At 44.4% G+C, this 13,637-nt stretch overlaps 1 protein-coding gene across 1 annotated transcript in view; it reads right to left on the bottom strand.

Annotated features, from left to right (window-relative positions):
• Positions 1 to 13,637, bottom strand: part of wwox (WW domain containing oxidoreductase) — a 1,164,136-nt gene that overhangs the window by 150,737 nt on the left and 999,762 nt on the right. The window lies entirely within an intron of this gene.

The following is a 13,637-nucleotide window of genomic DNA, read 5'->3' as shown; positions in this document are numbered from 1 at the left end:
ACCCACCCCACAATGTAACCATTTTAACTGGTAAACAATGAAATATTGTCATCCATTTCTCATATCCAGCTACTTGGAAGATATTAGATACCAGTATAGACGATAATTCATTCGTTCAGGATTAGCCACTCAGTCCTGCAATAGGAGCATATTGGCAGAGTAAATTGGAATGTTTTTGATTGCCCATAGCTGCTTAAACTGAGCAAAATGCGCAAGTAACTGGGAAGGGCAGAATAAAGCACTTAGGGTTCAGACCCAGCCAAATCCTTTGACGGTGTGATTATAAATAAGCTGAAGAGGTACCCCAATGGCTCAATGGATGAATGCAACGCACAGTATGACACAGAGCTATATGCAAATAACTCTGGTGTCACTGTGCTCGAGAGGAGAGAAATGAGCCAGGGTATTTGTTCCTGGTTAACCCTGGCTAGAAACACTGCGAGCAGCTGTGTATCTACATGTGTACACCAGACGAGGACAGGATAGGGTGCCGATGTGAACAGAACCCACGAGGAAGATTTCCTCCACAAGCTATGAATAGAGAAATCAGAAGTGTGTTTATAAACAATACGTTATGATTTTGCAGAAGATAAAAACACTTGCATTTATATAGCGCCTTTTACGATCACCGGGCGCCTCAAAGCGCTTTATAGCCAATGAAGTACTTTTAAAGTGTAGTCACTGTTGTAATGTGGGAAACGCGGCAGCCGATTTGCGCACTGCAAGCTCCCACAAACAGCAATATGATAATGACCAGTGTTTTTTTGTTATGTTGATTGAGGGCTAAATATTGGCCAGGACGCCGGGGATAACTCCCTTGCTCTTCTTCAAAATAGTGTCATGGATCTTTTACGTCCACCTGAGAGAACAGACGGGAACTCGGTTTAGCGTCACGTTTGAAAGATGGCACCTCCGACAGTGCAGCACTGCACTGGCATGTCTGCTTAGATTTTTGTGCTCAAGTCTTTGAAGTGGAACTTGGGCCTCAGTTTAGCGTCTCATCCAAAAGTCATCAGCCTCATCCCTGGCTATCTCTGTAACCCCCTCCAGCCCTATAAACACTCTTCGAGCATTCCTTTGGCCTCCTGTGGAACCCCTACTCCTGTCATGTATGTACATGCTGTTTGTAGCCACCAGATGGTGTCATTGTTGGAAGCCACTGAGCAGCACGCACACAGTGCTGCTCTGGTATAAAAGGCCAGGCATTTTGAGAGTCAGGCACTTTGGGCCGAAATAAAGCAGAGCCAAGGTTATACCTTGTTCAGTTAAACAGTACTCAGTTTGTACCTTTAACGCATACATCACAACTCCCTTCATCCCTTCGATTGGAGGCTGTGCTTACAGCCGCCCATGTTCATGCTCTGGAACACCTTCCCTAAACCCCTCTGCCTCTCCATCTTTCTCTTCTGATTTGAGACTCTCGTTAAAATCCATTTCTTCCGCCAAGCTTTTGGTGACCCCTAATAATATCTAAATCTCTGACTCAGTGCCCATTCTTTTAATGACACTTTTGTAAATGATTTAGCATTTTTTTCTACATCAACGGCACTACATAAATGTAAGTTGTTGCAGTTCCCTGAAGGTGAGGGACCTGCAGGCTGTCTAGAGGAGAGAAAATGGAAGGGGATAAAGATTAGCGGGAAAACTGCTGTCAACCACCGATGTAGCACTGCTGCAGAATTTCATAATCCTAATGCGATCAGAGTGAAGGGAAAAGGATCAACCTATGATGTACAGATAAATGGATAATGAACTCTAAAAACAAGACTTGGTTGCAATGAGATGTGCTGAAACTAATAGAATTGTAACTGAAAAATGAAAACGAAACACTTTTGGAAAAAATTGTTTGAGTACTAACAGTCTATAATTGAAGTCAAATTCACCACGATGCACCCAATGTTCCCTGGGGAGGAGGAAAATCTCTCTTTCTCTCCAACATAACAACCCTGTTATTTAAGGCAAGGCAGGGAGGGGGAAAGGGGTTTAGCGGCCAGGTAATTTTTTTTAATCCACTTCCCAGCAGCAGTCAGATTGAGAGACTAGCTGTCTGTCAGGTGAATAGGCCTGTGTCACCAGGCCGCAGCTGGCAAATGGAGGGTAAAGAGGGAGAGATCGCGGGTCGGACATGGGGTGGGGGGGGGGGGGGTTGGGGTTGGGTGTGAGGTGGAGATCGTGGGTCAGGCATGGGTGGAGGGGGTGCGGAGAAGGTTGAGGCCTGGAAAACAGTTAAATCAGTAAGAGAGCTAAAATTGGAGGCAGACATGCAGCTTCATTTGAATATTTAAATTAGGGACCTACCTCCAGAGATGAGTTGCCCCCGCCCCCCGGAGGTGAGCATTTGAAAAAGTATTTAACCCCCCCCCACATCCGCCCCTCCTGGTGGGTGAATGGGGGTGGGTTAAAATTACCCCAAATCTTTCTTTTCTTTGTAAATCTGAATTTTCTTTTCCTTATCTTTTCCAAGCTGCAAATATGCCATCTTACATGGGGCCAAAAATTGTGGGCGGAGGCTTCCCGCGGGGGGGATGCCCCGACCACAAAAATATTTACGGATGTACCCGGTGATCCCGGAGGAACGAATACTTGTGCTCTGAGGCCTCCATTCGCAGCCCAGTGTAGGGGTCCACGCATCCCAGGAGCGTATGTGCAGCCTGCGATCACGTGAGCCGGACCAACCAATGAAAATGGCCTATCCCTTTCACAGTAATGGCAAGTTCCGCTTGTACAGAGATCACCATTTCCATGAATGGAGATACCCCCAAAAACACAGAAACATTTTAAATACATAAGAAAAACATATTTAAAATTAATTGAAATTGAATTTAATTACATGTTTTAGGAAAAAAAAATATTTTTTTTGACATGTTTTTAATATGTTTTAATAGGGATAAATATAAACTTAACTTAATGGACAGAGTTTTTAATATAGAAATTATTGATAACATTTTATTTTTCTATCTTTTAAAACTCTTATGCTGGTAAACGTAGGCCTTACGCCTGCTTTTACCAAGCATAAGAGTTTGAAGGAAGGCAGGAGAACGTAACATAATAAATAGGAACAGGAGTGGGCCAATGGCCTCTTGAGTCTGCTCCGCCATTTAATAAAATCATGGCTGATCTGATCCTGGGCTCAGCTCCACTTCCCTGCCCGCTCCCCAAATCGTCCAGATCTTCAACCGCCCGGGGATGCGTTGGAACTGTCAAAAGAAATTTTGACAGTCCGCAAGTGCTGGATTTCGGCGCGTGCGCAATGCACGGCGAGTACCGCCACTCGCAGGGCCTCTACGGGTGCGTGCGCACGTCATACGCGCCCGTCGAGACCGTGATTTTTGCCCCATGCTCTCAGTCTTCCCTTCTTTCTGTAATCTAAAGAATTTTAAAACTAAGCTTGGTTAATGTGAGGTTATCCACGTTGGTGGCAAAAATAGGAAGGCAGATTATTATCTGAATGGCGACAGATTAGTAAAAGGGGAGGTGCAACGAGACCTGGGTGTCATGGTACATTAGTCATTGAAAGTTGGCATGCAGGTACAGCAGGCAGTAAAGAAAGCAAATGGCATGCTGGCCTTCATAGCGAGGGGATTTGAGTATAGGAGCAGGGCGGTCTTACTGCAGTTGTACAGGGCCTTAGTGAGGCCACACCTTGAGTATTGTGTGCAGTTTTGGTCTCCTAATCTGAGGAAGGACGTGCTTGCTATTGAGGGACTGCAACGAAGGCTCACCAGACTAATTCCTGGGATGGCAGGACTGACATAAGAGGAAAGACTGGATTGGCTAAGCTTATACTCACTGGAATTTAGAAGAATGAGAGGGGATCTCATAGAAACGTATAAAATTCTGAGGGGACTGGACAGGTTAGATGCAGGAAGAATGTTCCCGATGTTGGGGATGTCCAGAACCAGGGGTCATAGTCTAAAGGGGTAAGCCATTTAGGACCGAGATGAGGAGAAACTTTTTCACCCAGAGAGTGGTGAACCTGTGGAATTCTCTACCGCAGAAAGTTGTTGAGTCCAGTTCGTTGGACATATTCAAAAGGGAGTTAGATGTGGCCCTTATGGCGAAAGGGATCGGGGGTATGGAGAGAAGGCAGGGGTGGGGTACTGAGCTTGCATGATCAGTCATGATCATATTGAATGGTGGTGCAGGCTCGAAGGGCTGAATGGCCTGCTCCTGCATCTATTTTCTCTGTTTCAATGTTTACCTGAACAGTACTTCCTATCTTCTCAGAGTTGCCGTATTTAAATGAGGCACCAGAGTTAAAATGGCCAGGGCCTCACTCTGGTGTCATCATGGGCACTTCCCTCCCGCACCTGGTCCCGTCCCAGGTTAAAATTGGGGCGAGTGAACCTAGATCAGTATATTTCTAAACCAACATCTGCACATGTGTGCTAAAGGAGTTCCAGCTATCATCTAGAACACCTTCAGTGGCCCAAATGAAATGTCATACAATCTAATGAGACTTTGTTGTTACAAACTGCTGCATTGGGAAGTATTTTTTATTCGCAGTTCAGGATTCACCACTAAGAATCTTCCTTTGCAATAGGGATAAATTTCAAGCACAATTCAAAATGCTTCCCATCACCAGTAGCTGTTTAAAGCGAAAAGTATTCACGAGTAAATGTGTTGGGTCTATTTAAAGTCTGGTTAGGAAACTGGCTGAGTGGCAGGAGACAGACAGTAGGGATGTGATTTGATCAAGGTTTTCAAGATATTAAGGGGAACCGATAGGGTCGATAGAGAGAAACTATTTTCGCTGGTTGGGGAGTCTAGGACTAGGAGACATAGCCCAAAAATTAGAGCCAGATCTTTCAAGAGTGAAGTTAAGAAACACTTCTACACACAAAGAGTGGTAGAAGTTTGGAACTCTCTTCTGCAAATGATTAATTTTAAATCTGAGACTGATAGATTTCTGGGAACCAAAGGTTTTAAGGGAGATGGGGAAAGGCCATCTTACATAATTTCAGTTTTCTCTACCTCCTATAACCTAAAGAATTTTAAAACTAAACTTGGTTTTACCCAAACAGTACTTCCCATTTTCTCAGAGTTGCCGCATTTAAATGAGGTACAGGTGTTAAAATGGCCAGGGCCTCACTCTGGTGTCATCATGGGCACTTCCATCCCACACCCATTCCCATGATCTCTTTGAATGGTAGAACAGGCTCGAGGGGCTAAATGACCTACTTCTGTTCTTATGTTCCTATAGATCAGGCCCAGCTAGATTCTTTGAGGGTCAGTTTACAAATACAGTAAAGGCGGCTCCAGTGAGATGACTCACTGTGTAAATTCAGCCATTGTGAGACTTGAGCCATCCACACGACATTGGTACGCCCACCCACTGGTTCGTGGAGCTGCCATTCAAGACTTGGCTGCCATGATTCGACAAATGCTATGGCTCCCAATCCCAAAGGGGACAATGGGAGAAGCAGCAATCAAAAGCACGGCTTGTAGTCCCTTGAGTATAGAAGATTTAGGGGTGATCCAATTGAGGTGTTTATGATGATTAAAGGATTTGATAGGGTAGATCGAGAGAAGCTATTTCCTCTGATGGGGGAGTAGTGGGCAAAGCCTTAAAATTACAGCTGGCCATTCAGGGGTGATGTCAGGAAGCACTTCTTCACACAAAGGGCAGTGGAAATTTGGAACTCTCTTCCCCCCAAAAAGCTTTTGTGGCTGGGGGTCATTTGAACATTTCAAAACTGAGATTGATCGATTTTTGTTAGGCAAGGGTATTAAGAGTTAGGGAACCAAGGCAGGTGGATGGAGTTAAGATACAGATCTGCCACGATCTAATTGAATGGTGGAACAGGCTCGAGGGGCTGAATGGCCTCCCTCTGTTCCTATGTTCCATTTCTTCAGCGGGAGGAAGACTGAAAGTAGGACAGTGGTGGCATTGGCAAGAGACTTGGAAATAAGTCCGCTGTTTGCTTCCTCACTGCTCGGGCATAGTGCTTGGTTTGGGAAAATACATATTTTTCTATTTTAATTTAAAAAAGACTAGTTCAAACGCCTTGAACGAATGCAATAGATTCTCCGTAAGAACGATAGAAAAAGGTTATAAAAAGAGTTTGCAATAACAACGTTGCTATAATGATTCAAATAAGACAATCTATCATGAAGTTATGGACCTTCAATGGTCATTACCCGTGACAGCACTTTTAAAGCAGCCAGTAAGTTACCCTAATTGAGCAACACAGAAAGCCAACCCTTTGCTTGAAAGTCCAAGAGGTTAAATACTAAGGAAATGGTACAAATTTACTGTGAAAACAAGACACACATTCAGTAAATTAGGATAACACATGTCTGAAATTTGTAATTACTTTGTTTTTACTTCTTGCAGAAGAACTATAATTAGGTCATTACTTCAGCTGCTACCTCTCCTTACCTTGCCCACCACTTCTTCCACTGCAACTATTTACAGCAAGTGCTAAACACACAATAGAAATGAGTTGGATGAACTGGAATTTTAGCCATGGGAATATTAGCAATGAGATTCTCTCGACTTCCTTTGCTGCACTCTTCAGTATCCTCGCGCTCTATGTCCTGGACAATATTTATCCCTCAATCAAACAACACTAAAACAGGTTTTCTGGTCATTATCACATTTCTGTTTGTGGGAGCTTGCTGTGCACAATTTGGCTGCCGCATTTCCTACATTACAACCGTGACTAGCCTTCAAAAGGTACTTCATTGGCTGTAAAGCACTTTGGGACATCCGGTGGTCATGGTACAAAGAAAGAAGACAATACATAAGAACATAAGAAATTGGAGCAGGAGTAGGCCATTCAGCCCTTCAAGCCTGCTCCGCCGTTCAATAAGATCATGGCTGATCATCGATCTCAACTCCACTTTCCTGCAGCATCCCCATGTCCCTTGATTCCCTTAATATCCAAAAATCTATCGATCTCTGTCTTGAATATACTCAAAGACTGAGCCGTCACAGCCCTCGGGGTAGAGAATTCCAAAGATTCACCACCCTCTGAGTGAAAAGATTTCTCCTCATCTCAGTCTTAAATGGCCCACCCCTTCTCCTGAGACTGTGACCCCAGTTTTAGACTCTCCAGCCAGGGGAAACAACCTCTCAGCATCCCTTCAGAATCTTATATGCTTCAATGATACAATGATATGACCAGGGTGATCTCATGGACTAGTTTTGATCGCCTGGATGGGTCGGAGAGGAATTTTCCCAGATTTTTTCTCCCTAAATTGGCCTGGGTTTTTATCTGGTTTTTGCCTCTCCCAGGAGATCATATGGCTCCTGTTGGGGTGGAGTGTAGAATGTTTCAGTATAAGGGGTGTCGCAGTTGTGTGAGGCGGCCTGGTTGGGCTGGGTGTTCTTTGCCTTTCCGTCATTGTTCATAAGTTTCTATGTAACCTTTAGGGCTGCTGACCGAGGGCCGTGCGGCTCTTTGTTGGCCGGTGTGGACACGATGGGCCAAAATGGCCTCCTTCTGCGCTGTAAATTTCTAAGTTTCTATAATTTTTTATCTTATACTATTCCTGTGAAGCGCCTTGGATCATTTCACTATGTTAAAGGTACTATATAAGTACAAGTTGTTGTTAATAAGAACATAAGAAATAGGAACAGGAGTAGGCCATACGGCCCTCAAGCCTGCTCCGCCATTCAATAAGATCATGGCTGATCTGTTCATAGACTCAGCTCCACCTCCCTGCCCGCTCCCCATAACCCCTTATCCCCTTATCGTTTAAGAACTGTCTATTTCTGTCTTAAATGTATTCAATGTCCCAGCTTCCACAACTCTCTGAGGCATCGAATTCCAAAGATTTACAACCCTCTGAGAGAAGGAATTTCTCCTCGTCTTTGTTTTAAATGGGCGGCCTCTTATTCTAAGATCATGTTGTTATATAATACCATAATACCATAATACATGATGGATTAAAACACTTCAGTTTCATTCCATCTGCACTAAACCTTATATTGATATTTTTTTTTACCAAACAACCCTTTGACACAATGAAAGTGCGAGCATTTCTCAGCAGTTGTCACTGCATGGAACATGAAACTCCATGGGTCCTTGAATGAGGCTTGGGGAAGGAAGGGGGAAACTGAGAGATAATGTAGTATAAAATGTAAAGGAGCTTCCAACTGGATCATCGGGGAGTGGAATTTTATAGCTCAAATGACATTTCAATAAATCTGGCAAAAGAGTTTGGGTTCACTCATAGCCTTCAAAGTCATGACCTCCTGTCCTGAAAGGGACTAAACTCACAGCTTTGGTTGCTAACATAATTAACAACTACCCCAATCTAAGGGTTCTGTTCTACTTTCAGATCTGTTTTTTGACCCTATTAGTGCTAAGAATTTTAGGCATTTCCAAAACTGTTGCTGGAATCAGGCTGGTTGTTTTTGGCTGGCTTGAGGGGTTAACTGTTCAGGAAATTGGTGCTTATTTTGTGAAATGGGGATATTTTGAATAAGGTCTATTATTCAAAAAGGAAATGTGGCCTCTACTTAATTTGATGTTTATCATTCACGTCTGGTGCTAATCATTCCTTTCTTTCTAAATTTATAATAATGGCAGTTCAGAGCATTCTCGAAATTCTATTGTTGAATCTATGAGGAACAGAAGGATGCTTAGGGGCTGAAAATTGATGGCCTTACTGCCCACTGCCGCCAACATTTCTCTGGTCAAACCACCCAGCGTCACTTTCGATGTGGCCTGGAGCAGGTGGGAGGGGAGAGCCGTCGGGAAGCGCCTGATGACGTCAGCGGACGGCCGAGTCGCGTAACTGAGCTCCTGCCCGCTGAGATGTGATATTCATGCGGGCGGGAGTCGGCGGCAGAACGGGAGTGGACCGCTGGCTGGAGGCTGGTCTGCCCCTGACGGTAAGTAAGAACATGCTGAAAAAAAGGTTAGTGAACTTTTTGTAATTTATTTCTTTACAGGGACTTACCTGGATGGGATCCCCTGAAGGTCTTCAGATTTTTCTTTGTTGATGCTTTTTCTTTCCAGCTCTTCGACCCTCCGTGGGCCCGACTCCATCCTCGGCGGCACTTGGGCGGCAAGCACCTCTGCCGCCGAGATTGGGAGCTCCCGCCGGCTGTCACCCAGATTGGCGGTGTACGTCACTCATTTGCTGCCTGCCGACCTTCGAGGGACCTTCTTAATGACTATCCCGCCCAAAGAACCGCCAGCGACCACGGCAGTCCTTTGGGTGGCACATGTGTGGAGGCATTCCTCAATTTCAGGCCCTTAATCTTAAAGATAGCCACTGTTAAAAATATATATATAATTGTAGTCGAAATATCAGAGGTGCAGGATATAGGTGATGTTAACATCATCTGAAGGCTGAAATTCTATAGGTACAACCTCTTAACACGTGCCCACTCATGACCGAACTTGGAACGGAGACCCTGATTGATGATACTGTGATTCATATCAATCATCAGTTAGTTCTTCTTCTCGGGCAGTCCCCCGGAATCGAGGATGACTGGCTTCCACACTAAAATGAATTCTAAGGTGACTGATGAGACCAATGCGGGATCTACAGTCTCTGTCACAGGTGGGGCAGGTGGTGGTTGGAGGGACGGGTGGATGGGGTGCTTGATATGCCGTACACTCCTTCCGCTGTTTGTGCTTGGCTTCCGCTTGCTCCCGGCGAAGATACTCAAAGTGTTCCGCGCCTTCCCGGATGCTTCTCCTCCACTTTGAGCGGTCTTGGGCCAGGGATTCCCATGAGTCGGTGGGGATGTTGCACTTTTTTCAAGAAGTCCTTGAAGCGTTTTCTCTGCCCCCCTGGGACTCGCTTGCTATGACGTAGCTCGGAGTACAGCGCTTGTTTTAGGAGTCTAGTATCGGGCATGCGGACAATGTGGCCCGTCCATCGTTAGTCCTCTTTGCGTTGCAGAACTACGTCTTTCGGAAATTGTTCTGTACTGTGCCGGGACTTGGGGTGTTGTGGAATGAACCTCATTTACATTGCAGAACAGATTGTACATCACTGGCGGTCACACAGAAACAACTGTGCAGGTGTGTAAGACTGCACCTGTGTAGTTATTTAAAGGTAGCAATTACATTTCCGGGAAAATCTGTACAGAGCGTCAATACAAAGAACAGAATTCTGACCAGGACAGGTGGAATTCGTGCCCAGCCTGCCCGTGGTCAGTGCTAGCGATAACAGACAATTATATTTGCCATTTCTGCCTCTGGGGAACCCAAGGAAACTACCTCCTGAAGTGGTTTCTGACTCCTTCAGCAGACATCGCACCGCTTCATACATGGTCGTGCTTTCACTGAAGCTGAGGCAGTCGTCCTCGACAGGGCTGTAGTATAAAGGGAACATTATACGGTCCGGCAATGCCTCATCCTTGTTTTCACATCCCTCCATGGGCCTCACCCCATTCTGTCTCCTCCAGCCCGACATCCCTTCGAGATCCCTGCACTCCTCCAGCTCTGGCCTCGTGTGCATCCCTGATTTTAGTCACTCCAAGCTTGGTGGCCGTGCCTCCAGCTGCCTAGGCCCTAAGCTCTGGATTTCTTTTCCGAAACCTCTCCGCCTCTCTCCTCCTTTAAGATGCTCCTTAAAGCCTCCTTCGTTGACCGAGCCTTTGGTGATCTGTCCTAATATCTCCTTATGCCGCTTGGTGTCGGATTTTGCTCGATATCGCTCTTGTGAAGCACCTTAGGACGTTTTACTACGTTAAAGGTCTGACACGAATTCAAGTCGTTGTTGTTATATACAAGATTGAAGACTCTGGAGTGCCTCTAGACGTTGGTGGCTATCTGGTGGTGCAAAGTGCTACGGAAACTATGCAATGGACTAAGGAGCCTGGGGTCATACCACAGCGTTAAGCCGGGTTCCAATCATTGGCCAGATTATCCATTTCATTTGGGTCAACAGGTACAGTTCCTCCCGACGGAAACAAAGAAACATTTTTCGGAAGCGGGGGTGGGGAATCTATTAGGCCACAGAGATGCCTGTTCTCTGGTTGTTAGTCTTGGAAATCATATGAAGGGGAATAAAATTATGAAGAAATAGTCTGGAAAAACAACATTTCAGTACTTGGTGATCCCACTGAGATTAAAGTCATTGAGAACAAAATTCTCCAGAATTCTGCCAATGTGGTGAAATATTAGTTAAAAGAACCAAGACATCTCCGAACCCATTACGTTCCAACGATAATGCCATTAGCAAAACGATAAATAAAACACTATACACCACGCTCGAGGCCAATATGCATCATAAATGCATTTAGTGGCAAAAAAAATGACAGCCACTAATAGGGTTTGAGAAGTTAAACCAATTTAGAAAGTTTAAGGAAAACATTAAAGTAATTACTTTGATCTGAAAGAGATGAAAGTACTATTTTTGTCCAGAAATTGGTTCGTTTTGTTAATAAACTGGATTATAGCTTCACTTAGCAAATTAGACCCAAACAGAAAATAAAACAAACGCTTCAGAAAAATTACCATTCCCTCTGCAATACCAGTTAGAAGAACCATTAGCAGCCTGAAAACAGCCAAATCCGCCTCGCTTGCTAGGAGTTTTACAACACAAATAGCAATGGTGGCTGCAAATGACCAGAAGGTAATCAGCCTCTAATTAGCTCTTGGATTAACATCTTTGGGCATCGGATGCCCATTGAAATTTTCATAGTGCACATATTTTGTTTATATTATTTTTTTTCTAATATTCTCCCTTGCTTGACACCCACTGCATTTGTTCACCATAAGTGAAGATTTCAAATACCATGGGACACAAGTTACAAAATCAGGAAGTTAGGGGTAAGAAGGGAAATCAGACAGAACTCTTTCACTTTGTGTAATAAGTTACCAGGAAAGGCATTGAAGCAGAGAATATAAATTGGTTCAAGAGAGAATTAGATAACACTTGAAGAAAGAGTGTGAAGGGATCAAGGAATGTGGTGAGAATGGAGTTGATCTGTCTAAAAGCGATGTCAGCCATTTTGCTCAGTTGGTAGCAGCACACTTGTCTGAGTCAGAAGGTTGTGGGTTCAAATTCCACTCTAGTCCCACTTGAGCACAAAAATCCAGGTTGACACTCCAGTGGAGTGCAGAGGAGGTGCTGCACTGTCGGAGGTGCCGTCTTTCAGATGAGATGTTAAACCAAACCTGCTCGCTCAGGTGGGCGTAAAAGATCCCATGGCTCTATGTCGAAGAAGAGCCTGGCCAATATTTATCCCTCAATCAACATAACATGATTATCTGGTCATTATCACATTGCTGTTTGTGGGAGCTTGCTGTGTGCAAATTAGCTGCTGCGTTTCCCACATTACAACAGTGACTACACTCCAAAAGTATTTTGTTAGCTGTAGAGCACTTTGAGATGTCCAGTGGTCGCGAAAGGTGCTATATAAATGCAAGTCTTTCTTTCTTTCTTGTTGGGCCGTATGGCTATTTGTTGATGCTTGGAGATGAAGCATGCGAATGGCTCCAAGACTCTGACAATGCTGGGATTTTACATGGCTTCTATAAGGCACGAGAAGGTAACCTTGTAGTTTTTGCCAAATTGTTGCAGAGACACCTGGCTTCTTACTTGATGTTTTACTATATTAAAGGCACTATATAAACGCAAGTTGTTGTGATGGCTCACAACGCACGACTGAAATCAGAGATATACTAGATAAAGAATCACAGGGGCAAACAACAGCAACTTGCATCTATATAGCGCCTTTAACATAGTAAAATGTCCCAGGGCACTTCATTTGCCGACGATACAAATATGGGAGGAAAAGCAATGTGTGAGGCGGACACAGAAAACCTGCAAAAAGACATAGACAGGCTAAGTGGGTGGGCAAAAATTTGGCAGATGGAGTATAATATTGGAAAGTGTGAGGGCATGCACTTTGGCAGAAAAAAAATCAAGGAGCAAGTTATTATTTAAATGGAGAAAGATTGCAAAGTGCCGCAGTACAGCAGGACCTGGGAGTATTTGTGCATGAAACACAAAAGGATAGTATGCAGGAACAGCAAGTGATCAGGAAGGCCAATGGTATCTTGGCCTTTATTGCAAAGGGGATGGACAGGGAAGTCTTACTACAGCCATATAAGATATTGGTGAGGCCACACCTGGAATACTGCGTGCAATTTTGGTTTCCATATTTACAAAAGGTTATACTTGCTTTGGAGGCAGTTCAGAGAGGTTCACTAGGTTGATTCCGGGGATGAGGAGGTTGACTTATGAGGGAAGGTTGAGTAGGTTGGGCCTCTACTCATTGGAATTCAGCAGAATGAGAGGTGATCTTATCGAAACGTATAAGATTATGAGGGGGCTTGACAAGGTGAATGCAGAGAGGATGTTTCCACTGATGGGGAGACTAGAACTAGAGGGAATGATCTTAGAATAAGGGGCCGCCCATTTAAAACAGAGATGAGGAGAAATTTCTTCTCTCAGAGGGTTGTAAATCTGTGGAATTTGCTGCCTCAGAGAGCTGTGGAAGCTGGGACATTGAATAAATTTAAGACAGAAATAGACAATTTCTTAAACGATAAGAGGATAAGGGGTTATGGGGAGCGGGCGGGGAAGTGGAGCTGAGTCCATGATCAGATCAGCCATGGTCTTATTGAATGGCGGAGCAGGCTCAAGGGGCCGTATGGCCTACTCCTGTTCCTATTTCTTATGTTCTTATAGGAGTGATTATTAAACAAAATTTGACA

Source organism: Pristiophorus japonicus, chromosome 13 (genome assembly GCF_044704955.1).
Source record: "Pristiophorus japonicus isolate sPriJap1 chromosome 13, sPriJap1.hap1, whole genome shotgun sequence".
In the NCBI taxonomy this organism is placed as follows: Eukaryota; Metazoa; Chordata; class Chondrichthyes; family Pristiophoridae; genus Pristiophorus; species Pristiophorus japonicus.
Note: the sequence above shows the minus strand (reverse complement) of the source record. Positions and strands in the feature narration are given on the sequence as shown.